Source organism: Lathyrus oleraceus, chromosome 4 (assembly GCF_024323335.1).
Source record: "Lathyrus oleraceus cultivar Zhongwan6 chromosome 4, CAAS_Psat_ZW6_1.0, whole genome shotgun sequence".
In the NCBI taxonomy this organism is placed as follows: Eukaryota; Viridiplantae; Streptophyta; class Magnoliopsida; order Fabales; family Fabaceae; genus Lathyrus; species Lathyrus oleraceus.
The window spans coordinates 149948181-149965877 of record NC_066582.1 but is presented as its reverse complement, the minus strand read 5'-3'; positions in this window follow the sequence as shown (position 1 = coordinate 149965877).

Here is a 17697-nt window from a genome sequence, read left to right as displayed (position 1 = left end):
GCTAGAATGACCTTAAATAGGGGCATCTGTAAGACCCCAATTTTTGTCCCTAAGATCCCTCATGGTATCATATCATATCATTGCATTGCCTCAAGGATCATTGTGCACCTTGCTTGCTTCCTTGTGGGTGGGTTATCCTCTTGAGAGTGGTTCTTGATCACCAAGCATTCCTTGCATTTGTATATCATTGCTTTTCTTTTAATCACTAACCAAAAGTACAAAAATATGTCATCTAACCTTTGTCTTGCAGATAAAGCAATCACAGGTCAAGGCATTTCAATGCATTCATTGAGCAATAGATGGTGGTCATTCTTGAGATTTGGGCCCCACAATCATTCACAAGAGTTCATATGAGTTGTGATGTCATTTTGAAGCAAAATCCCAAGTGGTAGAGGTTTGAAATTCATCAGGACATCTCCAAGTCAACTAAAACCCTAGAAAGTCAACTGTGGATTTGGAGGTGGGAAGTGATTAGAAATACTTCATTCATGTTCAAAAAAGTCTCATTTGACATTTCAAACACTTACATTGAAGAATTTGAGGTCCAGTCAAAAATTTCCCAAAATAGCAAGTGACCTATAATTTGAACTTTCCAAAAATGGCAAGGTTTTTGACCAACTTCAACTCAAGATTACATCATCAAAAAGGCTTCAAATGAAATTTTGTTGAACATGAAAGTTGTAGATCTTTCTCTCCCATTTCCAAAATGTCCAAGATCATGGATTTCTCATGTGTGGTTGAAGAGATATGATCAAATCATGGCAAGGTGTACTTGAAGATTCAAATGGGCATAACTTCTCAACCAAAGCTCCAAAATGAGTGGCTCTTTTTGCATTTTGTTCATTTTGACCTCTACTTTCCAAAACATCCATTACATGACATGAATTTCACTTGCATGATCATGTGCACATTCATGAAGTTTTGTGAAGAAAATTCCATAAAATCATTTTGGTGAATTATGAGCTTACAAAACCAATTCAGAAACTTGCATGGGCCTTATTTGAGTGGATTTGAATCAGATTCGTGCACTGTTCACATATGCATTCCATGCATAGAGGTGAAAAACCAATTTGTGCATACACTCCATAACTTGGTTAATTCCAATTAGCTTTGGTTTAAACAGTTGCTAAACATGATTAGCATTGCATATATAAGCATAAACCCTAACTGTTTTCAGATTAGCAAAAACTTTCAGATCTGAATTTCAAATTCTCCAATTTTTTTCTCTCAAACTTTCTTCAAAATTCTTCACATCCAAGCCATTTCTACTAGTTGATTCTTGATCCTGAAGAGTTCTTGAGCAAGTTTGGACGTGGAACCAAAGCAAACCGTGCCTGTTTTGTTCATACTCAGAACTTGGAGCATTAATGGTGATGTCAAATTCTGTTGGATTCAAGAGCAATTGAGCTTCAATCTCTCATTCAATCATCCATACAAGCATCATAGAAGAGTTTTGGAGCATCACAAGGCCTGGATAACACGATTCAACTGATCTGCACTTCAAGAGGTCATGAATCGATCTCTCTAATTCTCAAATTTATTATGATATTGTTGTAGATCTAGGTTTGCTGGTAACTCTGAGCTTTGAATCATGAAATTCCATGCACTTTTGAGTTAGTTAGGGTTGATTAAAGTTTCATGCATGAATGTTCTTGTGTTTGATTTGATCTCCTCATGTGGAATTAGGCTTAGCTATGCATTGATTCGTGATCTATGTGAAATATACTACATGTTAGTGTGCTCATTTGTGATTTCTGGAGAAAATGTTCTTGAGCTCGTATGAACATTCACTGTTCATCTTCTTCACGAGGAAGAAGATGAAGTGCAGCTTTGGCCACGGTTTTAATTTCATTTGGCAACGAAAAAGCGTGGTAGCATGTTTGTCTAGGGCACGCGTTCTGATTGGTCCATTTCAATTGCCATGCTTGCGTCTGATTGGCTCATTTGCTTTGACCGCGCCTTTGACTGCCACCACATAAATGAAACGCGGCGTTTCATCCTGTCTGAGGCGCCAATTTGCATTTTAAATTTTTATTTCATTTTAATTCATATTTCCATGTTACATTTCATTTCATTTTTTTCCAAACTTGCAAAAATCATAATAAATGGAAAACTCATCCAAATTCATCCCAATTTTTTGCATTGTGATCCTTGTTCTGTCTATTATTTTTTGATCATTAATTGGAAAATTGTGCTTGGCTGGATTTTATTTGGTGCTAGGTTGATTGAACATGTGTCCTTATTTGACCTTGCCTTGCTTATGCCTTTGTGAAATGCTTGTTTCTTATCCAATGAATGTGAAATTTTGCATGCTATAACTAGACACAATGCTTGACACTTTGGTTTTGGTTTGGAATTTTTCCTATGCATCATCTCTGTTTTATGCTTGTGCTAAGTTGGTGTGAGAATTTGTGTCACACCTTTGCTTGTTCAACTTGTACTATGTGATTGCCATGCCAAATGATCTCTGATTCCCCTGATTTTTTGTATGTTGATCATGTTAGATGTCTTGAATATGCATGAATTTTTCCAGATTTATTTGAATCATTTCTGTTTTGATTTGAATTTTTCATTCATGGTGATCACATATGAGCTTTGAAATTGCCTTGAACTTCACTTGATCATGAAATGCATTTGGTGATTGATTTTGATATGAGACCTTTTGGAATGTGTCAAGATGTGATTTAAGTTGATTCATGTTAAATTTCAGCTTCTGTTTTGAATTTTTTCCTCATCTTTGACCCTAGGCTTTGACCTAGTGGTTAGTTGCTTACATTTGAAGCTTTGTTTTCAGGTTTGACCATCCAAGTTCCATAATTGGTGATGCTTCATGATGTGAACATTGATGTTTGCTTGTGATTACTAACACTTGTGTGTTTTGTAGGTTGATGTTAACTCATTTGAGTTTGACTTTTGGCTTACACATTTTGTACATTGGGATTGTCTGTTGCTTATTGACTGTTATCTGTTTGTCTGAACATTATACTGATTTGTCTGATGTTTCCACAGGTACTTAAGTTGCTTTAAGTTCATTGTGAACTTTGCTTTGCTTGGTTGCTTAACCACTTAGGTATAATCCCTAATCTTCTTGTAGTCTGGAAGACCTGTCCTGTTATGTGGGCAGGCACCTGTCTGAAGCGCTCCTTAAGAGGCCATGTCTTTGTGTGTTTAATTTTGTGCCAAGCAGGAAAAGTCCTCTTATGAGGCAATTGGCAGATAAAAGAGATGTGTAATCCATCTCCTGCTACTCAGTGTGTCATTCACTTTGCTCACACAATGTGTTGATGCATTGTGGATAATATCCCAAGATCTTATAGAGTCAATCATTTGTGGAGAAGAGTTCCAACTTTCTGAACTCCCAAACTTTCCATTGTTTAAAGCTCTCCCTGACCAGGGATAAGAGCTATGAGGCATACCCCCTCATTTCCATATCATCTGCTTCACCCTAACTCTCAATATTAGGGTTAAGAGCACAAAATACTCCATTCCAGTTGCCTGTAAAGCCTAACCTTGCTTGAGCCTAATTGATTGTATATAGTGTGTGCTAATTGACTTGTTTGTTTTCATCTGTGCATATTTGCTTATGTGTGCTTTGTGCATTTATCATCATTACTTGTATATCATTTCATAATCATTGTTCATTGCTTTGTGACATTCTTGTTTTGTCCTTTGAGGAGTCAATTGTAAGTCCATCTATTGGCAGTTGTTTCCTATGACCATTGAGGAGTCAATTGTAAGTCCAGTTATTGGCAGTTGTTTCCTATGATCTGGTAGGAGTCGAGTGTAAGACCATTTATTGGCAACTTGTTTCCTCTTGCTTATTGCATTTGTCTGTTTTTATGAGGAGTCAATTGTGTGTCCAGATATTGGCAGTTATTTCCTATGATCATTCTTTGTGAGACTAGTATAAGTCCATTGATTGGCCTCTGGTATCATTGTTTCTTTGTTTTAGGAGATTGGTATAAGTCCAGTGATTGGCATCCGGTATCCACCTTTGTTGGCTTTGCCTGATACATTGTTTACCTGTTATTTGCATTGTTGCCTATTCCAAAGGAATCACTTGGATCATCTACATATGATCTCAAGAGGTGAACATCTAAGAAGTTTTACTTCCTCACCCTCCCACCTTTTGTTTCTTTAAACCTCCATTTGCATGTTAACCCAAACTTGAAAACTATTGTGCAAACATTTTCACTTCTTTTCAAATTAGAAACCTAGGCTTTAGGCCTTTGATTTTCAAACTTCACTTTTGATAATACTTCTTTGAATTGAATTCTAATCATACTTTGACCATTTTTGTGAATACTCATAATCAATTAATTTCACTCATTCAATTGTTTTGTGGATTAGCCCACTTCTTAATCAAATTTTCATACATTAGCCATAGGTTTCAATTATCTTAGTGGTTGATGTTAATCTCGCCTTTTGTCCTTTGTGATCGAACTGTAAGACTTCCATACTGAAAACAGGGTTAACCCCTCTAGTATGTCGAAGCTATTCTCACATGGTGGACTTGTTGTTTGCATAGGTTGAGTTTTCTCCCGTGGATAATGAAAGACCTTAGGGATTTTGTTTTAAAATCAATTCACTTACTTTTGGAAATCTTTTAGCCGAACTACGGCGTTTTGATCCTTACCTTCCATGGAAAGGTACGTAGGCAACGGGTTCATCCGTTCAAACACAAAAACAATAAAAATTGTATATTCTTTTCTCATCCCTTCAATCCATGTTTGCACAATAAATATTTCATAAACAAACAAACATTTTGTACAACAAGTTGTGAAAAGAGGTTCCCTAGGAGTACCTAGGACGTTTTGGGTGCCTAACACCTTCCCATTGCGTAATTAACCCCTTACCCAGATCTCTGACCTTTTCATTAGTTTTCTATGTGTAAAACTTCTTAGGCTTTTGTTCGCTTTTTAGCCATTCCTTTGGATAAATAAAAGTGCGGTGGCGAGTCTATCTTTGTATGCTTTGCTTTTGATTTAATCAATAAATCATAAAGTGACGAATACACCGCTACAGAAAAGTGTCGACTTTGCTGGGGATAACATTAGACCTTCCTTGGTGGTTTTGCCTACTTTTCACCCTTGTTGTATGATATTTGTTTATTTGTTATATGACATATTTTTGTACAATTTGGGATTACTGTATTAATTGTAATGCTTGAATTGCTTGATATACAATTGCTTTTTGCTTGGTGATCTCTTTGAGATGAGTTCTATACCCGAACTCGAGTGCACTCTAGGATAGGAGAATGGCATAGTCTTGTCGACTTGTGTGGAGTATTCCTTAGCAAGTTGACTTGTGAGCCCATTCACTTGGTGGAGGTCATGTTGGATTAATAATGTCACACAAGTTATTTGTGGTTAGGCATTATTCTTTCAATCATGTGCCTTAGAAGCCAAGGACCTTAGTTTACCAAGCCCATCTTGGCCTATTTTTAGGACGTAGTGCGGAGGTCGTTTAGATGTAAGATCTGATACGATTGTTACGCGATACTACACTCATAAGAGTCTCTCTTGAGAATATTTTGGGAATACGAGTATTCGTTCCTCCGATAATATTCGAAGGATGGGATGATGACTATGGGAACCTCTGGTAGAACATGTTCGGCAGGTTTAAACCCTAGTACACTCCCTTTGGGTGGTTCTTAACCGAGACTCCATGCTCGTGACTCTCAACAAACCCGTGATTCATGGTTGAGTCGTTCAGACATCCTTAATATCAATGGAACTTGGGTGTCGTTAAGGTGAAAACCATAATCCACCAAAATAGATGATTGATATTAAGGATGATTGAGCCGGTTCACGTATCGTTAATATCAATGGAACTTGGGTGTCGATAAGGTGAAAACCATAATCCACCAAAATGGATGATTGATATTAAGGATGATTGAGCCGGTTCACGTATCGTTAATATCAATGGAACTTGGGTGTCGATAAGGTGAAAACCATAATCCACCAAGATGGATGATTGATATTAGGGATACTATGAGCTTTCCCATGACCTTTGTCTGGTGTGTTTTGCTTGATCCTTGAGTGTGATTGCTGCATTCATACATTCATGCATTCATCTGCATTCATGTCATCGGAAAAATCAGAAAATTTTCAAGGAACTTAAAGGGTTTATGTGCAAAATTTTCAGACATGGAAAGACCAAAAAGGCATACAAAGAAGTACAGCTTTAGACAGCCCGATTTGAAAGAGTTAAGGAATCTGACATCTTATGTATTAGATCCCTTGGGTTTCAAAGCTCGTTATGGGAAGCTTCTGCCTTTGTTGACTACTCAGGTTGACGAAGGGTTGATGAGTACTTTGGCGCAGTTCTATGATCCTCTGTATCACTGTTTCTCATTTCCAGACTTTCAGCTGTTGCCTACGCTTGAGGAGTATGCTCATCTTGTGGGTATTCCTATTCTGGATCAGGTGCAGTTCAGTGGCTTGGAGAGTATTTCGACTTCTCGAGAGATCGCAGACTTGTTGCACATAGATGAATCCCTGATTGAAGCGCATATGACCACCAAAGGTGGAATTCAGGGTCTTCCTTCTGATTTCCTCGTCGCTCAAGCTACCGTTTATGGGAAGGCCATGAGTGAGGATGCCTTTGAGGCCATATTCGTGCTGCTCATCTATGGATTGGTATTGTTCCCCAACATCGACAAATTTGTGGATGTGAACGCAATTAGTATCTTTTCTGTTCTTAATCCCGTTCCGACTCTGTTGGGTGATACCTATTTCTCTTTGCATCTGAGGAATGCAAAGGGTGGAGGAGCTATTGTGTGCTGTTTGCCTCTGTTGTATAAGTGGTTTATTTCTCACTTACCGCAGACAGTTGCTTTCAAGGAGAACAAGGGATGTCTACGGTGGTCTACGAGACTTATGTCTCTCACTAATGACGATATCTCTTGGTATGATCGCGTGTATGATACAGTTCAGATCATTGATTATTGTGGTGAATTCCCTAATGTGCCTCTTCTTGGTACATGTGGTGGGATCAGCTACAATCCTATCTTAGCCCGTTGTCAGCTTGGGTTCCCCCTAAAGGATAAACCTCATAACATTCTGTTAGAAGATGTGTTCTTTCAGGAGGGTAAAGATCCCCAAGGCCTGAAAGCCAGAATAGTCCGCGCCTGGCGCAAGATTCAGAAGAAGGGTAGAAATGAGTTGGGTCCGAAGAACTGCATTGCTTTGGAGCCGTATACTTCTTGGGTCAGACAGAGAGCATCAGAGTATCTTATGCCTTACGACTATCCGAGACCTACACCTTTGGTTGTGGCTGGGCCTTCAACCCTCCCTAACCAAGGCGTAGAGGAGTTGAGAGAAGAAGACCTTTCACGTGCCTGGATCCGTGAAAGAGAAGAGTTGCTTCAACAACTTAAGGAGAAGGACGCTCTGATCGAATTCCTCGAGCATCAGGTGATAGACGATCCGAATGATACCTGGACTTCTCTGCTTCCTCAGTCCTCCAAGCAGGAAAAGTCCTCTTATGAGGCAATTGGCAGATAAAAGAGATGTGTAATCCATCTCCTGCTACTCAGTGTGTCATTCACTTTGCTCACACAATGTGTTGATGCATTGTGGATAATATCCCAAGATCTTATAGAGTCAATCATTTGTGGAGAAGAGTTCTAACTTTCTAAACTCCCACACTTTCCATTGTTTAAAGCTCTCCCTGACCAGGGATAAGAGCTATGAGGCATACCCCCTCATCTCCATATCATCTGCTTCACCCTAACTCTTAATGTTAGGGTTAAGAGCACAAAATACTCCATTCCAGTTGCCTGTAAAGCCTAACCTTGCTTGAGCCTAATTGATTGTATATAGTGTGTGCTAATTGACTTGTTTGTTTTCATCTGTGCATATTTGCTTATGTGTGCTTTGTGCATTTATCATCATTACTTGTATATCATTTCATAATCATTGTTCATTGCTTTGTGACATTCTTGTTTTGTCCTTTGAGGAGTCAATTGTAAGTCCATCTATTGGCAGTTGTTTCCTATGACCATTGAGGAGTCAATTGTAAGTCCAGTTATTGGCAGTTGTTTCCTATGATCTGATAGGAGTCGAGTGTAAGACCATTTATTGGCAACTTGTTTCCTCTTGCTTATTGCATTTGTCTGTTTTTGTGAGGAGTCAATTGTAAGTCCAGTTATTGGCAGTTGTTTCCTATGATCATTCTTTGTGAGACTAGTATAAGTCCATTGATTGGCCTATGGTATCATTGTTTCTTTGTTTTAGGAGATTGGTATAAGTCCAGTGATTGGCATCCGGTATCCACCTTTGTTGGCTTTGCCTGATACATTGTTTACCTGTTATTTGCATTGTTGCCTATTCCAAAGGAATCACTTGGATCATCTACATATGATCTCAAGAGGTGAACATCTAAGAAGTTTTACTTCCTCACCCTCCCACCTTTTGTTTCTTTAAACCTCCATTTGCATGTTAACCCAAACTTGAAAACTATTGTGCAAACATTTTCACTTCTTTTCAAATTAGAAACCTAGGCTTTAGGCCTTTGATTTTTAAACTTCACTTTTGATAATACTTCTTTGAATTGAATTCTAATCATACTTTGACCATTTTTGTGAATACTCATAATCAATTAATTTCACTCATTCAATTGTTTTGTGGCTTAGCCCACTTCTTAATCAAATTTTCATACATTAGCCATAGGTTTCAATTATCTTAGTGGTTGATGTTAATCTCGCCTTTTGTCCTTTGTGATCGAACTGTAAGAATTCCATACTGAAAACAGGGTTAACCCCTCTAGTATGTCGAAGCTATTCTCACATGGTGGACTTGTTGTTTGCATAGGTTGAGTTTTCTCCCGTGGATAATGAAAGACCTTAGGGCTTTTGTTTTAAAATCAATTCACTTACTTTTGGAAATCTTTTAGCCGAACTACGGTGTTTTGATCCTTAGCTTCCATGGAAAGGTACGTAGGCAACGGGTTCATCCGTTCAAACACAAAAACAATAAAAATTGTATATTCTTTTCTCATCCCTTCAATCCATGTTTGCACAATAAATATTTCATAAACAAATAAACATTTTGTACAACAAGTTGTGAAAAGAGGTTCCCTAGGAGTACCTAGGACGTTTTGGGTGCCTAACACCTTCCCATTGCGTAATTAACCCCTTACCCAGATCTCTGACCTTTTCATTAGTTTTCTATGTGTAAAACTTCTTAGGCTTTTGTTCGCTTTTTAGCCATTCCTTTGGATAAATAAAAGTGCGGTGGCGACTCTATCTTTGTATGCTTTGCTTTTGATTTAATCAATAAATCATAAAGTGACGAATACACCGCTACAATGGGTTCTCCTTTTTGTATTAAACTTCATTCTATTAACGAAGGAGTAATTGAAACTAGAGAGCATGTTTTTTTAATGTTTTTGATTTATGGATATGAAGAAACTTTGAGCTGATTGTTGACGACACAAAGTTTTATATTAGTTAAGATGATGCATATCACATTAAGTTTAATCTATCCTAATAAATTTTAATCGTAATATCTTTGTCACCCATTATTATTTATATTTGACCATTATTTAGAGGATAATACACGGTCACGTAGAAGAAAATATAAGTGCTTCCATTGCATTGAATGTGGGTATGCCAATGTTGACGTTGTTGGACATGTGACTCCACACACAAGAGGGAGGTGAATTGTGTGGGTTTTAAAAACAATTGATTAAAACAAAATTATTTTCATTTTTAGAGTTCAAAAACATTTTTAATAAAATGTTTGAAAATATAAGCGGAAAATCAAAGGAAAGAAAATATGCAGAAAATAAAAATCTAAGGGAAGAGAGAAGACACCGGAATTTATAGAGGTTCAGTCTAAATGAAGATACCTAATCCTCTTCCCAAGACTTGATCTTGAGAGTACCTAGTAATTCTTATAAGCTTTTAGTAGGTTGAACTTACGAACCCCCTTTTATAAGGAAAATGAAGTTTAAGGTTAACTTCCAACCAAATAAAGAATAACGAACTGAAGTAGTTAGTCTTCCTTCCAAAAACAAACTTAACGTAGTTAGTCCCCAAGCTAAGTCGAGATTTTATATAAAATTTAATCGAACCAATGTGGAGATTTGAACTTAATCCTCCGAACCAAAGTGGATTTTTAGACGAGCTGACCACAAATTGAATTGAGATTTACACTTGGCTAATCTCGAACCATATCGGGGTTTTAAAACAAGATGACCAATAACCAAATTAAGATTTTACACCAAGCTAATGTCAAACTAAGGTTGATATTTTTCACTAGGTTAGCTCCCTGTAAGACCCCAATTTTGGCCCTAGGATCCCTCATGGCCTCATAACATTGCATTTGCATAGCCTCAAAGATCATAAGCATCTTGGTTCCCTTTGCCTTTGGGTGGGGTCTCTCTTGTGAGTGGTTTGAGATCACCAAGCATGTTTGAATTGTATATCATTGCTTTTCTCATTTTATTTATTAACCAAAAGCACAAAAATATGTCACTAACATTTCTTGTTTGTAGCTTGAGCAATCATAAGGTTTAAAAGCTTCTAGGAGATCCTTTGTGCAATGATAAGACAAAGAGAAGACAAAGGCAAGCATGGAAATGGTTCCCAAAGCTCTCATCCATCCAATATGCCTCCCTAGTATCTCAATTCATCATGTTTGATCAAAGCAAGTCAGAGGATTTGAGGTTTGTTTCCCAAGGAAACCCTAATTCATTTGTTCATCAACTGTGCCTTGCTCATGAAGCAACCTCAGCCCATGGTCAAATACAATCAAGGGAAGTTCTTTAATTCATCATTTCATGCATATTTGAACTTATTTGAGTGTCCTCAATCATCAATTCATCAAGATATGAGTTGTTGACTTGAGAAGTTGATCAGTCAATTCATCTATTTATTTTGAAATGCATTGAGACCTAACTGTTTATGTGTTAGTCAAATGAGGATGATCCCAAGAGAAAATATGTTCTTAAGAACAGTATGAACAACTTTCATGTTCATCAAAAATTTATTTGAGGCTTGGAAGATCATCATCCATTCCAAGACATTATAGGTCATTTTGACTAAAACCCTAATTTTGGGTCAAATTCCCAAGAACATAACCCACTCATTTTTCATGATTTTGAGGTGGGACCAAATGCATTGGAAAGCTTATTGTGTCTAATTCAAGTGTTATGTTGAGAACAATTTCAAAATCTCAAAAGAAATACATGTGATAATGCAAAACATTATAGGTCACTTTGGGCCAAATGCATTGAAAAGGAAAAAAGTCCAACTTCAAAATGATGAAAGAGGTGTGTAGCGAGTTCAAGATCGCACATCATAATTATTCTCCTTACAAACCCAAGATGAATGGGGTTGTTGAAGCTGCTAATAAGAATATCAAGAAGATTATCCAGAAGATGGTTGTTACGTATAAAGGTTGGCATGAGATGCTGCCATTAGCCTTACATGGATATCGTACTACTGTCCGCACTTCAACAGGGGCAACCCCTTTCTCTCTCGTTTATGGCATGGAGGTTGTGCTCCTAGTAGAGGTGGAGATCCCATCAATGAGAGTCTCGATGGAAGCCAAGTTGACTGATGCTGAATGGATTCAGAGTCGTTATGACCAGCTCAACTTGATTGAAGAGAAGAGGTTGACCGATAAGTGCCACGGTCAATTATATTTGTAAAGGATGAAGAAAGCCTTTGATAAGAAGGTCAAGCCTCGTGTGTTCCGAGACGGTGACCTTGTGCTCAAGAAAGTCTTGTCTTTCGCGCCCGATTCCAAGGGAAAGTGGACTCCAAACTATGAAGGTCTATATGTTGTCAAGAGAGCCTTCTCAGGCGGTGCTTTGATACTCACAACTATGGATGGGGAGGATTTCATTCGTCCTGTGAATTCAGATGCAGTCAAGAAATACTTTGCCTAAAATTAAAAACAGAATAGCTCGCTAAGTTGAAAACCCGAAAGGGCGACTTAGGCAAAAATGAGCGTCTCGGTGGACTGAAAACCCGAAATATACTTCCAAGCAGATGTCTGTGTCTGATCTCCCCATGTAGAGTCAGCCCCGTAAGCAGAAAATGTTTATCCTTTCTTCCATATTCCCCACCGAGTTATGTCCTCGTGGATGATGGTTGTTTCTGCCTTCCTCCCCAACACATATATTGGGATGGAACCTCCCATTGAATTATATTCTCGTAGGGACAAGTCTTGTTTCATCATTGCTCCTCTGGTTTGATCCCAGATTGGCTTCTTGTGTCCGCTCCCCGCGCTCCCCCATAGCTTAGATGAATAGTTTCTCATTAACCAGTAATTATCCATCCTTTCCCGGCGGAGTCTGTGGCCTTCTACCCAATATCCGGTAGTTGTAAGTCCCATTTCTTTGGTTTTCTACCCAATATCCGGTAGATGTAATCCCCTCCTTGACGGTTATCTTTATCCAATATTCGGTATTGATATTCCTTCACCCCTTTCTTTTTGAGCATATTTCCCAGTAACCGGTGATATGTCTCCTAGATCGTTGCCTTTGTCAATGTGTCCCCAGTGAGTCATCTTTCATCTGCCGCTTGCCGGTAATGATCGTGTCTCCCTTGGATTGGTCATTACTTTTATACCTGGTTCTCGGTATCCCAATGTCCTTTCTTTTCGGTAGATTTATCCTTTATTAACCCAGTAACCGGTTGAGGATAATCTTCCATGCGAGTATGTTATCTACGTTCTGACGGTAATAGATGATATATCTCATGCACTCTTCGGTCGAAGTCTTTGTTCTTCCCCAGTCGAATAAGATTCGTACCTCCTTTGCGGAGTCGAATGCCCGTCCTGCAGTTGAGTTTGTTGTTAGCCCTCTTTTGGATGATGAGTGTCTTGGGAATATTCCCCAATTCATGCCCTGGTCGGTCACCTATTATATGCCCAGTAACCGGTCTCCCTGGTGTTCCTTCCCCTCTGCTCCCTATTATGACTTTTGGTCCCCCTGTGGAGTCAGATTTTCCTGAGTTGAAATATACCTTTTTAGGTTTTCCTCAGATGATTTCGGATGTTTGATATCTCTCACCTTTATACTGGTCTTAGATATTCTTTCTCCCCGAGCATGTTATTCTTTCACCCTTTTACCGATGTTCGGATCATATGTCTCTTTGAGCTTATTACCAGTAACAGGTAATACCTCGTCCTGTTGCTTCCCCTAGAGGAATCCTGTTTGGATGTTTCCCCAGTGAGGTCCGTTAGTGGATTCTCCCCGTCAGAGTCCGGATTTTCATCCGAAGTATCCTCGGTGGATAATTCCGCTGCATTGGCATATTCCCCAATACATGCGCCTTTGAGTTAGCTCGGGTCTTTCCATTGATTTATTCTTTTGGAATTCTACTCCCCAAGTTTTGAGTCGTGCCCTGCTCACGCAATTTACTTATTTTTTTTCTATCCCCATAAGAGTCCCAGAGTCTTTGTCCCATTGAGTATGTTAGTCATATGGATTGTCAGTTTCTCCTGACTTCTTTTCTCTTTGTGGACACATATCCCCCCCACGAAATATGACCCTTTCGCATACATACATCTGCATCATGAGGTCTCGTAGGGGCCAAAATTCGTCTCTTTGTTATTATTTAAACCCATTCTACCTCGTCGAGACGAAGATTTTAACCTTCATATCTCCGGCTAGAATGACCTTAAATAGGGGCATCTGTAAGACCCCAATTTTGGCCCTAGGATCCCTCATGGCCTCATAACATTGCATTTGCATAGCCTCAAGGATCATAAGCATCTTGGTTCCCTTTGCCTTTGGGTGGGGTCTCTCTTGTGAGTGGTTTGAGATCACCAAGCATGTTTGAATTGTATATCATTACTTTTCTCATTTTATTTATTAACCAAAAGCACAAAAATATGTCACTAACATTTCTTGTTTGTAGCTTGAGCAATCATAAGGTTTAAAAGCTTATAGGAGATCCTTTGTGCAATGATAAGACCAAGAGAAGACAAAGGCAAGCATGGAAATGGTTTCCAAAGCTCTCATCCATCAAATATGCCTCCCTAGTATCTCAATTCATCATGTTTGATCAAAGCAAGTTAGAGGATTTGAGGTTTGTTTCCCAAGGAAACCCTAATTCATCTGTTCATTAACACTGCCTTGCTCATGAAGCAACCTCAGCACATGGTCAAATACAATCAAGGGGAGTTCTTTAATTCATAATTTCATGCATATTTGAACTTATTTGAGTGTCCTCAATCATCAATTCATCAATATATGAGTTGTGGACTTGAGAAGTTGATCAGTCAATTCATCTATTTATTTTGAAATGCACTGAGACCTAACGTTTTATGTGTTGGTCAAATGGAGATGATCCCAAGAGAAACAATGTTCTTAAGAATAATATGAACAACTTTCATGTTCATCAAAAATTTATTTGAGGCTTGGAAGATCATCATCCATTCCAAGACATTGTAGGTCATTTTGACTGAAACCCTAATTTTGGGTCAAATTCCCAAGAACATAACCCACTCATTTTTCATGATTTTGAGGTGGGACCAAATGCATTGGAAAGATTATTGTGTCGAATTCAAGTGTTATATTGAGAACAATTTCAAAATCTCAAAAGAAATACATGTGATAATGCAAAACATTATAGGTCACTTTGGGCCAAATGCATTGAAAAGGAAAAAAGTCCAACTTCAAAATGATGAAAGAGCTGTGTAGCGAGTTCAAGATCGCACATCATAATTATTCTCCTTACAAACCCAAGATGAATGGGGTTGTTGAAGCTGCTAATAAGAATATCAAGAAGATTATCCAGAAGATGGTTGTTACGTATAAAGGTTGGCATGAGATGCTGCCATTTGCCTTACATGGATATCGTACTACTGTCCGTACTTCAACAGGGGAAACCCCTTTCTCTCTCGTTTATGGCATGGAGGTTGTGCTCCCAGTAGAGGTGGAGATCCCATCAATGAGAGTCTCGATGGAAGCCAAGTTGACTGATGCTGAATGGATTCAGAGTCGTTATGACCAGCTGAACTTGATTAAAGAGAAGAGGTTGACCGATAAGTGCCACGGTCAATTATATTAGTAAAGGATGAAGAAAGCCTTTCATAAGAAGGTCAAGCCTCGTGTGTTCCGAGAGGGTGACCTTGTGCTCAAGAAAGTCTTGTCTTTCGCGCCCGATTCCAGGGGAAAGTGGACTCCAAACTATGAAGGTCTATATGTTGTCAAGAGAGCCTTCTCAGGCGGTGCTTTGATACTCACAACTATGGATGGGGAGGATTTCACTCGTCCTGTGAATTCAGATGCAGTCAAGAAATACTTTGCCTAAAATTAAAAACAGAATAGCTCGCTAAGTTGAAAACCCGAAAGGGCGACTTAGGCAAAAATGAGCGTCTCGGTGGACTGAAAACCCGAAATATACTTCCAAGCAGATGTCTGTGTCTGATCTCCCCATGTAGAGTCAGCCCCGTAAGCAGAAAATGTTTATCCTTTCTTCCATATTCCCCACCGAGTTATGTCCTCGTGGATGATGGTTGTTTCTGCCTTCCTCCCCAACACATATATTAGGATGGAACCTCCCATTGAATTATATTCTCATAGGGACAAGTCTTGTTTCATCATTGCTCCTCTGGTTTGATCCCAGATTGCCTTCTTGTGTCCGCTCCCCGCACTCCCCCGTAGCTTAGATGAATAGTTTCTCATTAACCAGTAATTATCCATCCTTTCCCGGCGGAGTCTGTGGCCTTCTACCCAATATCCGGTAGTTGTAAGTCCCATTTCTTTGGTTTTCTACCCAATATCCGGTAGATGTAATCCCCTCCTTGACGGTTATCTTTATCCAATATTCGGTATTGATATTCCTTCACCCCTTTCTTTTTGAGCATATTTCCCAGTAACCGGTGATATGTCTCCTAGATCGTTGCCTTTGTCAATGTGTCCCCAGTGAGTCATCTTTCATATGCCGCTTGCCGGTAATGATCGTGTCTCCCTTGGATTGGTCATTACTTTTATACCTGGTTCTCGGTATCCCAATGTCCTTTCTTTTCGGTAGATTTATCCTTTATTAACCCAGTAACCGGTTGAGGATAATCTTCCATGCGAGTATGTTATCTACGTTCTGACGGTAATAGATGATATATCTCATGCACTCTTCGGTCGAAGTCTTTGTTCTTCCCCAGTCGAATAAGATTCGTACCTCCTTTGCGGAGTTGAATGCCCATCCTGCAGTTGAGTTTGTTGTTAGCCCTCTTTTGGATGATGAGTGTCTTGGGAATATTCCCCAATTCATGCCCTGGTCGGTCACCTATTATATGCCCAGTAACCGGTATCCCTGGTGTTCCTTCCCCTCTGCTCCCTATTATGACTTTTGGTCCCCCTGTGGAGTCAGATTTTCCTGAGTTGAAATATACCTTTTTAGGTTTTCCTCAGATGATTTCAGATGTTTGATATCTCTCACCTTTATACTGGTCTTAGATATTCTTTCTCCCCGAGCATGTTATTCTTTCACCCTTTTACCGGTGTTCGGATCATATGTCTCTTTGAGCTTATTACCAGTAACAGGTAATACCTCGTCCTGTTGCTTCCCCTAGAGGAATCCTGTTTGGATGTTTCCCCAGTGAGGTCCGTCAGTGGGTTCTCCCCGTCTGAGTCCGGATTTTCATCCGAAGTATCCTCGGTGGATAATTCCGCTGCATTGGCATATTCCCCAATACATGCGCCTTTGAGTTAGCTCGGGTCTTTCCATTGATTTATTCTTTTGGAATTCTACTCCCCAAGTTTTGAGTCGTGCCCTGCTCACGCAATTTACTTCTATTTTTTCTATCCCCATAAGAGTCCCAGAGTCTTTGTCCCATTGAGTATGTTACTCATATGGATTGTCAGTTTCTCCTGACTTCTTTTCTCTTTGTGGACACATATCCCCCCCACAAAATATGACCCTTTCGCATACATACATCTGCATCATGAGGTCTCGTAGGGGCCAAAATTCGTCTCTTTGTTATTATTTAAACCCATTCTACCTCGTCGAGACAAAGATTTTAACCTTCATATCTCCGGCTAGAATGACCTTAAATAGGGGCATCTGTAAGACCCCAATTTTGGCCCTAGGATCCCTCATGGCCTCATAACATTGCATTTTCATAGCCTCAAGGATCATAAGCATCTTAGTTCCCTTTGCCTTTGGGTGGGGTCTCTCTTGTGAGTGGTTTGAGATCACCAAGCATGTTTGAATTGTATATCATTACTTTTCTCATTTTATTTATTAACCAAAAGCACAAAAATATGTCACTAACATTTCTTGTTTGTAGCTTGAGCAATCATAAGGTTTAAAAGCTTCTAGGAGATCCTTTGTGAAATGATAAGACCAAGAGAAGACAAAGGCAAGCATGGAAATGGTTCCCAAAGCTCTCATCCATCAAATATGCCTCCCTAATATCTCAATTCATCATGTTTGATCAAAGCAAGTTAGAGGATTTGAGGTTTGTTTCCCAAGGAAACCCTAATTCATCTGTTCATCAACTGTGCCTTGCTCATGAAACAACCACAGCCCATGGTCAAATACAATCAAGGGGAGTTCTTTAATTCATCATTTCATGCATATTTGAACTTATTTGAGTGTCCTCAATCATCAATTCATCAATATATGAGTTGTGGACTTGAGAAGTTGATCAGTCAATTCATCTATTTATTTTGAAATGCACTGAGACCTAACGCTTTATGTGTTGGTCAAATGGAGATGATCCCAAGAGA